The sequence below is a fragment of the Schistocerca piceifrons genome, chromosome X (genome assembly GCF_021461385.2).
Source record: "Schistocerca piceifrons isolate TAMUIC-IGC-003096 chromosome X, iqSchPice1.1, whole genome shotgun sequence".
Taxonomy (NCBI): Eukaryota; Metazoa; Arthropoda; class Insecta; order Orthoptera; family Acrididae; genus Schistocerca; species Schistocerca piceifrons.
Window position 1 is genome coordinate 103,900,466 of NC_060149.1, and position 12,565 is coordinate 103,913,030.

The 12,565-nt window shown below is 35.8% G+C and overlaps 1 long non-coding RNA gene across 1 annotated transcript; it reads left to right on the forward strand.

Annotated features, from left to right (window-relative positions):
• Nucleotides 1-939: 939 nt before the first annotated feature.
• Nucleotides 940-9,685, forward strand: LOC124721109. The gene is made up of 3 exons (XR_007006269.1): nt 940-1,075; nt 1,156-1,251; nt 9,451-9,685. It is a non-coding gene; the product is annotated as an uncharacterized LOC124721109 (long non-coding RNA).
• Nucleotides 9,686-12,565: the final 2,880 nt, after the last annotated feature.

The window sequence follows — 12,565 nt, forward strand, 5'->3', positions numbered from 1 at the left end:
CCAGTAAATGATGTTAACCACTTCTCCACAAGGATGTAGAAGAGCTGTGTTGATTGTGTAACTAATGGGGACGTATTGAATCGAATTGGGGGGAAAATATATTGCACAACTGGATTAAAAGAAGGGAATGGCTAACAAGACACATCGTGAGGCATCAAGGAATTATCAGTTTGGTAATTCAGGGAAGTGAGGGGCGTAAAAATTGTAGAGGGTGACGATGCTTGCATTATGAAAGTTCAAATGGATGTAGGTAGTAGGAGTTATTTAGAGATGAAGAGGTCTGGTTAGGACAGGGAAAGACATATCAAACCTTTGAGACTGAAGATCACAGCAAAATAGTACATGCCATTTAAAATAGTTTTTTGCGTAAACAGAACATATAATGCTACACCAACATTACATTGACTACTGCACTTATAACTTGGCTTGACTTGAGTGAATAACTGCTTTACCTTTATTTGTTGGACGATTTCACTTTTTTGCAAATACGTATGTCTCATCCACTAGGCAACTTAGTATAAATAATTAAATTCTAGTTACGTTATAAAATCGGCTATCCCTACTTAATGATTGATAATAGATTAATAAGTGTAGAACGTTATAATTTCATAAATTAGGAGCAAAAGTTTTGGAGTATAATTTACAAGTGCATTTAAAACAACGCGCCAAATGTATTGCCTTTCATTGATTGGTTGGTACTTCGAGGTACGTCAGCAGCAATCGAGTAAGGGAACATTATTCCTCTTAGAAAACAAATCTAGAATTTTCTACGTTTGAACTTACTCACTATGTAACTGTAGATACGCTTTAAATATATGTAACATCATACGTTTTAAGTTTAATTACAGAGAAGGACAATGTCATCTAATAAAATCTTTGGCGCGACAGGTTATGTATTCCACTTGTTGCTTGAGCGGCAAGAAGGTGCGGCTTCGCAGTATCGCGCTGAATTTATTGTGGAAGTGGCAGTGGTGCGTGACACCTAGGCAAGCAATATTATTGTTCTCTAGAAACTTAAATTCTGAATACTCAGATCTGATTTTTTCTCAACATGGCTGGAAATATAAATGACCCAGTAAGAAAACTGTCAATTCTTACAGATTGAGGAAACAAGAGCAACTTCGTTTGGTCTTAACATTAACTTATTTCTTACAGTATGAGCGTTTGCTTAATACGTACCGAAATATTTCGATACAATGCCTCGAGTTCTGCGTGCCAACGCTAAGAAAAACGAAGACGAGGCGCGGAGAGGTAATTACTATTGGAGTGATTTATAGCCTTGTGTTTCTGTACGTAGCTTCCCAGTTTATACGGCTTTTGAGCACGAAGAATTGTTTGGTACCATGAATTGTATCACGAATCCCTCCGCTTCCCCAATTTCAGTAGGAATTGCGTGTGCATTTCAAGAGAGCAAAAGTTTCGGGGAACAAGTTTGTTTTAAAGTCTAAATGTAGATTCATTGGAAAGAAACACTAGAAACAAATTGATAATGAAAGACAAAACTGATATCTTCACCTTCGAAATACAAGGACCAGCACACTCAGCAAGAGGCTTAAAGCCATGTTTTATAAATATTGGTCGATACTCGTAACTCAAGCCATGATTGATTGCTTTGTAAATCCAACTGGGAAGCTTTTATTTTTTAATAGGGCTTGATAAGTTTCTCTCTAGTTGAAGCGACTGATTAACTATCTAGCTAGGGCCTATTATTTTAGCGTGCTATTATACCGTAAGCTATGGAAATACATTTCTCTTAACGGTGTCGCAATCAAGTACTTGAATTTTTATTCCTTTCTTTCACGTGTTCAATGTTTAATTTTGGGTTTACGTTAAGGAAAGATGGCTCACAATTATATTGCATTTAAACTTTGTATTGGAATTTGGCGGATTTCATACTTCCCTTCATCACACACGCCGTATCGTCATCCATATTTCAAATGCAATTCATTGTGTTTCTGTTCTACAATATGCCAATCTATCCCTGAATGATGCTCTTCTTAATTTTCACGACTACTAAATGACGTTCAGCCACTCTTATGACACATCTGTTTACACTGATCATTTGAGTTATTCATCTGAAATGCAGAAGCAAGTCATTCGAATTATATTGAAAAAGAATCGTGTAAAAGTTGTTTCAAAGAACTAAACATTCTAACGTTTTCATCATTGTATATATTCAAGACCACTGTGATTGCACTGCGTGATCACACAAAACTGGAGACTAATGAGACTGTTCATACATACAACACAAGGAAGAGAAAACAACTGCAGTGCATTCCACGTAGATTTAAGATTTTTGAAAAAGGACCCAAATACTCTGGCATCAAGTTAATACAAGCAATGCCAAGGGAATTACAAGACCTCAAAACTGAGAAAACGTCCAGCAAGCTAGTATCAAATCTGTAATTGCTTGTTGAAGCTGTCATCTGCGTGCAGATGTATTGAGGTTTTCAGTTTGCCCCATGTTCGTACAAAAATTCTGCAACATATTCCATGTTACTCACACTAGGACACCTAACATTAATGTTATTGATATATACATATCTCAGTCACATATTTCTTGCACACAAGACAATGAGCAAGAGCTTTCACATTTCAGTTTGGCAGATCATTCTGTAGTGAAAATATGTATGAAATGCAATTTGTTTGATGTTAATTAATGAAGAATAAAGGCTCTCATCTACTTATGGCCTTATATGGGCATAGACCTCCATAGAGAAAATTGAGAAGCAATGCTTTTGTTACTTCAGATATGCCTCCTCTTGGCTCTTGGAACAGAGAAATATGTATAAACGAATAAAATAACCAGGACTAAATGTAGTACCCTGAAGTCAGTGAAGATGAATGTAAAGGATGAAAGAAATCTTTATGTTAAATGTTATGGAATTATTGAATATACTTAACTATGTTCATGAGGAAGATGAAGGAAATTAGCTGCAGGTTCATTAGAGGAAACATTTCAGCTTCCTCCTTAAGTGATTTAGGCAATTATCGAAATCTAAATCAGGAATAGAAGGGGACAATTTGAGGCCACACTCCAAATGTACAAGTCCACTGTGTGAAATCATGCACCATATGACTTCATGTTATTGCAAACATTTTGGATATTTTTTTATTTTGTGTGTGTCTGAGTGCTATGGATATACGTTATCTGGTTATTGCATATTGGAAAGCTGTTGATTAATAACAAACTCATAAAACTATTGGTGTATTATTTGAGAATTGTACACTGTATCTGGCATATTAACAAAATTTCATAGTAGTTCTTAACAGAAACCATCTAACATTGTACATGTGTCACTGAGAGAGCATTGAAACCCAGTATTATTGTTAAATATCAATTTCATCATGACAGCTCAGGAACTAAGGTTACTATATGAACTCTTTTTTTCTGTGATGTGTTCTGAAGATTCTCGTAATTTGTATTTACAGTGAAAGAACTCTTTTTAAGCACCCAGTGCCTTAAAAATGACAGTTGAACATACAACTTTTGTGTATAACTGACTTGCTTGTTCTAGTAGCTGGTAAGGATGTACTCCCACTTAGTGTTTTATTCAGTGTTCATTTGGTACTGTATCTGTTATTTATTGTAAAACAGGCCCAGGTTGCATCTGACACCTCTGAAAATCAGTGTCTGAGAATTTAGGCTAGACTGGGCATTTTGACAATCATGTGAGATGTATGATCTTTTCACCAAATCACAAGATGTGCATAGTAGAACTGATTACACTCTGAGATCCAAATGAAGATGTTAGATGTCTATTTACTTATTTATTTCAGGATCATCTTAGGAGGGTATTAGATTTGTTATCATAGTACAGTAAAAATAAATAACTAAAAAATATACGTGCAGGTAGAATATATAAGAATGCTTTTATGAGGATAGCATAACTGGTTAGCCATAGCCTTCATGAAGGAACCATTGCAGCATTTTCATGAAAAGGTTTAGGAAAATCACTGAAAAACTAAATCAGTATGGCTGGACAGAGCAAACTCCAGCCTCCTGGTTATGGGGTCAGTGTCTTAACAACTCCACTGCCCTGCTCAGTTGATCCAAGTTTTAAATTGTTCTTTGATATAAACACATTCATTGCTGCACACATCAGGGACACCTTTTGGTGACTCTGGAACAATGAACTTGCTGCTATGTCCCTTGAACTAACCCTAGTCCATTAGGAAAACTGGTTGCAATAAAATTATTGTACATGGAGATTTTAAACTTTGACTTGCTATCAACCAGCAAAAATCACAGGCAGTTAAAAACATTGATGCCTGGCTTTAACATACACCCAGTAATCTTATTTCAAACAAGGGCATATGACTGCAGTATGAATGCTATTGACAGTGTTTTCCTGCATCCCACATATTATAATGATGTAAAAATACTGGCTATGGTAAATGGTCTGTTGGATCATGATGCTTAAACAGCATAGCAATCCTAAGACTTGCCAACTGGGAAATAGCTAATGAAGATACCCAAGTTAGGTGTGTTAGAATAATAAACAGTGAATCCACTAATATGTTTAGTAACAGTCTACAACAGGAACTATGGGAAGAAGTCTACCATGAATACACTGTGGATAAGAAATTTAATTCATTTCTAAACCTCTTTTCCAAACACCTTGACAAATTAAAATTAAATCAAATGCAAGTAGGCATTAGGAGTGGATAACAACTGGGATTAGAGTATTATGCACCAACAAAAGCACTTTACCTAGAACAGAAGAATAGTACACACAAGCAGTGAAAATGCACTATAAGAGATATCCTAAAATCTAAACTATGTAATCAGAAGAGCCAAAAATATGCATTATACACAGCAAATTAACAGATCAAGCAATAAAACAAAAATCTTATGGAAAATCATAAAAACTGAAATACATAGGGACAGAAAATTAGAACAGTTAGGAGTACGACATTTCATAGATATGGAACAGACAACAGCAATATGAAACGAGTAGCCTCTGGGCTCAATAAATTTTTCCCATCTCTAACTGAAAATATGGGAACAAAAATCACTCAGCCTCCCTCAGATGTCATAAATTACTTAATCTTACTCAATGTACACTGATGATGACACTGCAATTCAAGTGCACAACACATAATGAAATTACAGAAGTCATCACATATCTAAAAATCACCAGGTTTTCTGAATATGACAGTATAGTGACTTAATCAATAGTGACTTAATCAGCAAAGTACTGTGCTATTCATGCAATGAAAACTAGATTATTTCCTTATATATTAAAGCATTCTACGATGATACCAGTACACAAAGGTGGTGGCAGACATGTGATATCTATCAGCATGTCTCACTGCTGCCAATTCCTTCAAAAATATTTGAGGGGGTAGTGTACAATAGGCTACATGAACACCTAACACAAAATAGATCACTAACACCCTCCCAGTTTTTCTATCATAAAGGGCTCTCCCCAGGTGGAGCAATATTCAGTCTCACGAAGGAAAGTCCAGGTGAACTGAACTGTAGAAGGTGTCCTGTGTGGATTCTCTGTGATCTTGTTGAGGCCTTTGGTTGTATAAAACAACATATTACTCCAAAAACTCACAAAATATTACATCAAAGACCAGCCACTAACTTTATCAAAATCTTACTTACATAATATGAAACAAAGAGTTGCCCTAACAGATTCAGGTGGAACAACAAAATCGGAGTGGAGAGTTGTTGTGTAAGGTGTTTCCCAATGCTTGATCCATGGGCCATTGATCTTCGTAGTGTACATTAATGACCTACCAGCATCAGTAAATGACAATACAAATGTAGTAATGTTTGCTGATGATACTAGCATCTTCATCAAGGATTTGAAAACCTCAGTACAGATTGCTACAGAAGCTATAAATAGATGGTTTGCAGTGAATATTTTATTGTTAATCCATTGAAAAATGCAGTTTCAGACAGCAAATAACAAGTGACCAGCTCTTAAAATAGATATATATAATCAGAAAATTAATGAAATTTCAGATATAAGATTTCTAGACATACAAATGGATAACTGGTTAAAATGGAATGAACATATTAATCACCTCCTCAAGAAAGCTGCTGAGAGTACTTTGCACTAATTGCTATCTTGTCTTGTATTGACAAGGTAATAATAATGTCATCATATTACACATATTTACACTCTCTCATCTCTTATGGTATGATAGCCTTGGGAAATGCTTCAAAAGTGGAAAAAGTGTTTAAACTACAAAAATTAGCTGTGAGGCTGTTCTTTGGTGTTACAAAATGGACATATTGTAAGCATATATTCAAGAAACTTGGGATATTGACATTCACAGTCATTGTATCTATTCATTGGTAATGTCTGTAATAAACAACACAAAACAAGACTAAATATGACATGCACAACCATGGCAAAAAGCAGAAGCAAAGCCAGCACAAAGTCACAATAGCCCTCATTGTAGTGCAAAGAGGAATTATCCAGTCTGTTATAAGGGGTTACAATAAGCTCCCACTGCATATAAAAACTAGTACTGACAATCCTCATATATTCAAGAGGAAACTGAAACAATTCCTCAAAAATTATACCATGTATAATTTAAAAAAAAATTGTAGAGCTATAAGTGGTGTAAAAGATGTATCAGGTTATAAATGAACCTATAATATTCTGTGCATACATATGTAGCCTTGAGTACCTTGTATGTATATTTCTTGCAGTATTTCCACTTTTTTTAAACTTTGAATATAGTATTGAATACCTTAAATTTATATTGTTTGTTCTTTTTCTCTTTTTCATCAAGCAATATTGTATTCTTTGGCTGGTCCTACATTACAGTACAACCATTGTACTGAATGTATTATCGCCACCAAATACGTAGATATAAAGTCCAGGTCTGTAAACATGCCACTGTGCCCCATGCACATCTTCATGGCCCCCATCAGTTCACCTGAGAACTGAGTCAGCATCAAGCCATGATGAGATGTTGAGCACAGAAGAATGACAAGGCATTACCATCAGGCACTATAGATATTGGCACCTGTTGTTATATATTAATTATAATTTTGATCTCCTTGGCAGTTTATCATATAGTTACTGAAAGAAAATGCTGTTTTCCACTTTTTGTTTGTTTTTTTGTGCTAAATGTAAGTTCACAGTGCCTTTTGTTCCTTGATTATATTCCTCTTCAGGAATAAAGGAATATATGTTCCATAAACGTTAGAGGAAGAAGGCTATTTGTCTTATTTTGTTGAGAATGATGACAGTACTAATAATGAGATGCAGTGGGAGAGGTATGAGGAATGTATGCCATTTTATTCTGTAAGAAACACAGCAAGCTGATATGCAAAAGGACAGGAATAACTTGCAGTAACAAAGGCATAAATGGAAGGAGAACACTTGAGCAGAATTACAAATAATGAGTGAATAAAAGAAGTTGAGATGGGATTAGGATAGGATAGGATAAAGAAGTGAATATAATACTGGAAAAAGAAGTAAAACAATTAAAAGTAAAGAAAAAACAATAAAACAAAGGGAAGTGTAAAAGCAACTTATGAAAGCATAGGGATGGAAAGAGGAACTGCCTGGCATTGGAAGTAATAATGACACACATATCAGTATCAGATGCACTATGGGAATGTAACTTGTTCTAAAAAGACAAATGGATGGTAATAGTTCTGAGGGCTTTTGTTTCTTAGAGATACCACAGTGCATCAGAAGAAATTATATTACTTAAAATTAAAATTATGGAAATCATAAAAAAGTGTACAGTCGATGGCAAAAATGTTATTGCTTTAAATATTAAAAGAGACTGAGGCTGGCATGTGTCAGGTATCAGGTATTCAGGTAGACACAGCAGTGGATAGAGGTACATCTGCCAGGTAATGATGGATTTGCATTATATGAAGTATATGGCAAAGTAATCAGCCAATCCAGAAAGGGACTGTTTATCATCAGAAGGTAGATATCTATGTATATGTGAATCAAACAGCAACACTGGAAGTTGATATTCTCTCAGAGGCTATTGTGTGATGTGGATGCACTTGTGTATGAACCCATCTAACTAACTTTGAGATGCAGGTGACATCAAGGAAGTATTGTTGATAGATTAGAGGCAAGGTGACCTGAATCTGCAACAGAATATGTCGTTCCCACACGGACTGAGATCTGGAGACCCGGGAGGCCAAGTGTGATGAAAGTGGTGGCTGAGCACACGATCATCACCAAACGACGTGCGCAAGAGTTCTCTCACGCATCTAGCAATGTGGGGTGGAGTGCCACCTCGCATAAACATCGTACGTTCCAGCTGGTGTTTATCAGCCAGGCTGGGGGTGATGCGATTCTGTAACATATCAGTGTACCTCTCACCCTTCACGGTACAGTTGCAAAACCAGAATCACACATTTCCCCGAAGAAAAAAAGGCCCTATAACGGTAGATGTGGTAAATCCAACCCATACCGTGACTTTCTCGTTGTGCAATGGAGTTTCCACGAGAGTTCTAGGATTTTTGGTAGCCCAAAGCCTGCAGTTGCAGGTGTTGACAGACCCTTGGAGCATGAAATGAGGTTCGTCGGTCCACAAAACGTTACTCAACCAATCATCATCTTCCGCCATCTTTTGAAACACCCACACTGCAAATACCCTCCACTTCACTAAATCGCCAAGTAACAGTTCATGGTGCCAATGGATTTTCTATGGATAGCATCAGAGGGTATGCCTCACTGCCAACCAAACAGTAGTGAATGGAATGCCAGTGCAATGTGCGACTCCACGGGCGCTGACTTCCCCGTGCATAGACAAATCCACTACAGTCTCCATTTCTTCCTGAACTGTCTCAGCGGCATTATATCTTGTGCTCAGTTGGCCACTATGGGGTCTATCATTTAAACAACCTGTGTCTTTGAAGTTCTAAATCATTCTCGCCACAGCTGCATTTGTCAACGGACCTTTACCCGTTCGAATCCCCTTCCTATGGCAATAGGATTGTAATGCTGAACTAGCACATTCCTCATTCTGATAATACAGTTTCACTAAAAGCACCTCTTCAGATAACGTCAACATGCTGCGACTGCTGGCGCATCTGATTCTGTCTCTCATTACACCTCCTGTTACACACGATTGTCATGCACAGTCACTGACATTTTGCTGTCCAGCACCATCTGTCGGACATTTTGTGAACTTTGTTTTTCTTTTTTTTGGTTCTAATAAAACCCCATGTCATTCCGAACATGTGTGTCAATTTTTACCTCTCTATCTACATTATTCCGTGGTTTATTAAGTTTTCAAATTTATACTGACTTTTAGATCACCCAGTATTTTAACATATTATTGCTGTATATTTTCCAGCACTATATTCTTTTGCATTGCTTTCCTTCTGAATTTTATAATTTGTGTTACCATTCCATTATCAATAAGTGTGTAAACATCATATTGCTCTGTAACTCAAGGAAACATGATATTACTTCTGTATATCTAACTGAGGATGTTTTTCAGATTCTCTGTGCCGAATACTGTATTGCACATGAAATGCAGCTATTGAGAAAGTCTGTGCTCACCAAACTGCCACAGACAACAAAGAAATAAGAATCCACATGACTAAATGTTTTAGCACATGGTTTATAATAAAGTGAAATTTTGGTTCATAACAACACTATGGAAAATGTTGTATTTATCAGTAAAGATAATTTGTATACAAGCACTGTTATAGAGTTCTGTTTTATCCTGTATAACTTCAAATATAAGAAGTACTGTACATATTTTATTCAGAGCAAAAGGAAATATGGAAAGGAGCATTTGAAGTAATTAACTAAAATTTGAGACACATAGAAATGTTGTACCTGTTTAAAAATGTGAAAATCAGTATTTAGAGGAAGAACTCACATCATGTTTTACAGAATCAAGGTATAAAATTACCTATGACTCTCTGTAAGGTTTACTTACTTGTGTAGTCATATTTTAAATTAAAGGTGTCTTACTGTAATTATTTAATTATTTATAATGTGTCTCAGACTAAATGACCTTGTAGCTACCACCAGTTCAGTTAATTTACTAATCCCTTTATTGATATTACCAAACTTAGGATGAGTTTTTACTTAAGGATACAATACAAGCAGATGGAAACTGTGAAAGTGATACACAGCTATCACTGATGAACAAAATTACAGAGGCTGTTGAAAGATATTTTCTGTGTATTTTGGTTTAAGGGAATCAAAGTTGCTTGTGCCTTGCTACAAAGTAATAATTTAATCACAATTTATTTGGTTTGTTACACCAGTTACACTTGTTTCTGTGAAAATACCTTCACAAGAGAAAAAAAGCCCATAATACAGAGTCACTCAAACATATGACACAAACTACAGTTATGGAACAACATTCATGGAGATGTACTGTGATTTGGTTGCCATCACTACAGTAATAGTTCAGCATATTGTCACTGCACATCTGTTCCATTGCATTCAATGAACCTATAAATGAGGTGCATATTGCCCAACTCTTAATCTCTAAATCTATCCACACTCATGTATTTAACTATTAATGTACACCTATGTGCGAAGAGTAAGTGGGCATTACTGTCGCCAGAAAAAAGTGTGGTGAGTGGATGGAAAAGATTTGTTTCCAAACAACACACACAGTGTATCCTGTTGACATTTGGAGTGTTATGCAGATATCTGTAGTATAATACTGGTACAAAGACAAATGGGGGTAAGAACTCTAACATAATTCAGTTACTCTGTAATAAACCATTGGAGACCAGGCATCCCCTATAACAAAATATCCTTGAACAACATCTTAACATTTATCGGAACTCAGGTTCATCCTTTATTGTTGTACAAGTGGCCAACCACAAATTAGATACCTTTCAAGAGGACCCATTCTAGAGTAAGTAGCTGTAAATAGATGAATTTGTAGTAAACAGACCTCTATCTGATCGTCTGTTAACAACCAAAAAAAGAAACAAATTAAATTGGATGTGTGATAACCAGTTTTTACGATCAGAATGTACAGCAAAAACATGTAGTGATTAACCATGATAAATTAGTGCAATGAAATTAGATTGTCAATAGGTATGTATGATGCCACAAAAATGATGGCTCCATGTGATAATTTTGCACAATGTCACTTTGAAACAGATCGTCAGCTTGCCAATGTTGGACTGCATCCACAATATTTTCTACAGTTATAAACTCAGAAAATCATAGGAAATTATTTTAATAATATAAAGGGCAGTTTATGGCTATGAGAACAATTTTTTCTAATGAATGTGTTGAATACATTCTCACATTTCGATTTTTAAATAGACCTAGTACTTACCAAATTTACCATGATGGAAGAACTGTCTTTTCCTCGTGGAGTAGTAGCTGTGTGTTTATTGCAATCCCACCTTTAAGTCATATTATACCATTCTTGAATCTCATTCACTGCTGCTTTCTTGGAGTGAATTACTTCTTTGTATGACTTCTGGTCTTTGGTTTCACATGCTCGGTTGTCTTGTGTGAATCATTTCCTCCAGTCTTATTTTCACACTGATGTGTTCCGTTTTAGAAGTTCTAATATCTAGCTCATAATTTAGCTAAAACTAGAAGAAAAAATTTTCCTGACTTAAAGATTCAATAAATATGAATCCTTACACACAAATCCTTATTCAGTGATTAAAATTCCAAAACATTCATTACTAATATTCAACCTTCACATTAATTTCATCTCACTGTTTTTTCAATGACTTATATTTTTTATTCTCCCAGCAAAGATCATATGTTTCAAGTAATTATTTCAGTTTCATACTTTTTTCCTTGTTAGTAAGAAATTAATTTTTACTGTACCCCTCCCACTTACCTGTTGAATACTAACATTCTGATTCTAAGTGATAAATAAAAATTTCAACTGTACAAGAAGCTGGAACACGGAATAGACATTGTCTTCAGTTCCCACCACTGCATATTTAACTTGTTTGTGGTGCTGTTTATAAGCAAATGACAGCCAAATATTGTCAGAGTCTTAACTAGTATCATTTAAAAAGTGAACATGCATCAATCATTCATATGATGTTAGTTACCTGAACATCATCCAAACCTTGTAAGTATTGCAGTGCTGAAAATAATGCTGATAATTGAACACACTGTGCCATAAAAACAGAAAAGGTTTGCAATTCTTCAGTTGTAAATACTCGTATACTTTCTTTGAGGTCCAAACTTGCCACAGCCATGTGGACACCTGTATCCAATAAAAACTTATGTTCCCTTCCACCCACTAAGCCAGTCAAGCAAAATTCCACCTCTGTCGCTATTTTAGTTGTGTTACTTCCTGATCACCTACAAGGGTAACATTGCATGTCAGTGGAAAAAATCCCCCTTTTATCACGGACCCCATGTATCTCCTCCAATGCTGTTGCCATTCGTAAGGTTCCAGCTAAGTCTTTAGGAAACTGTTCATATACCTTTCTCAATAAATGGGATGGCAAACCCTGCAAAAATATGTCTAATGCTCTCTGTTCTGATTCTTGTAGGAAGACCTAATTAGTGTTATGACCTTCCATTAGTTCATATGTTCTGACATTAAGTTTCCTGACACTGTCCACAAATCTCTCAATGGACTCTAAATGTTTTGTGAT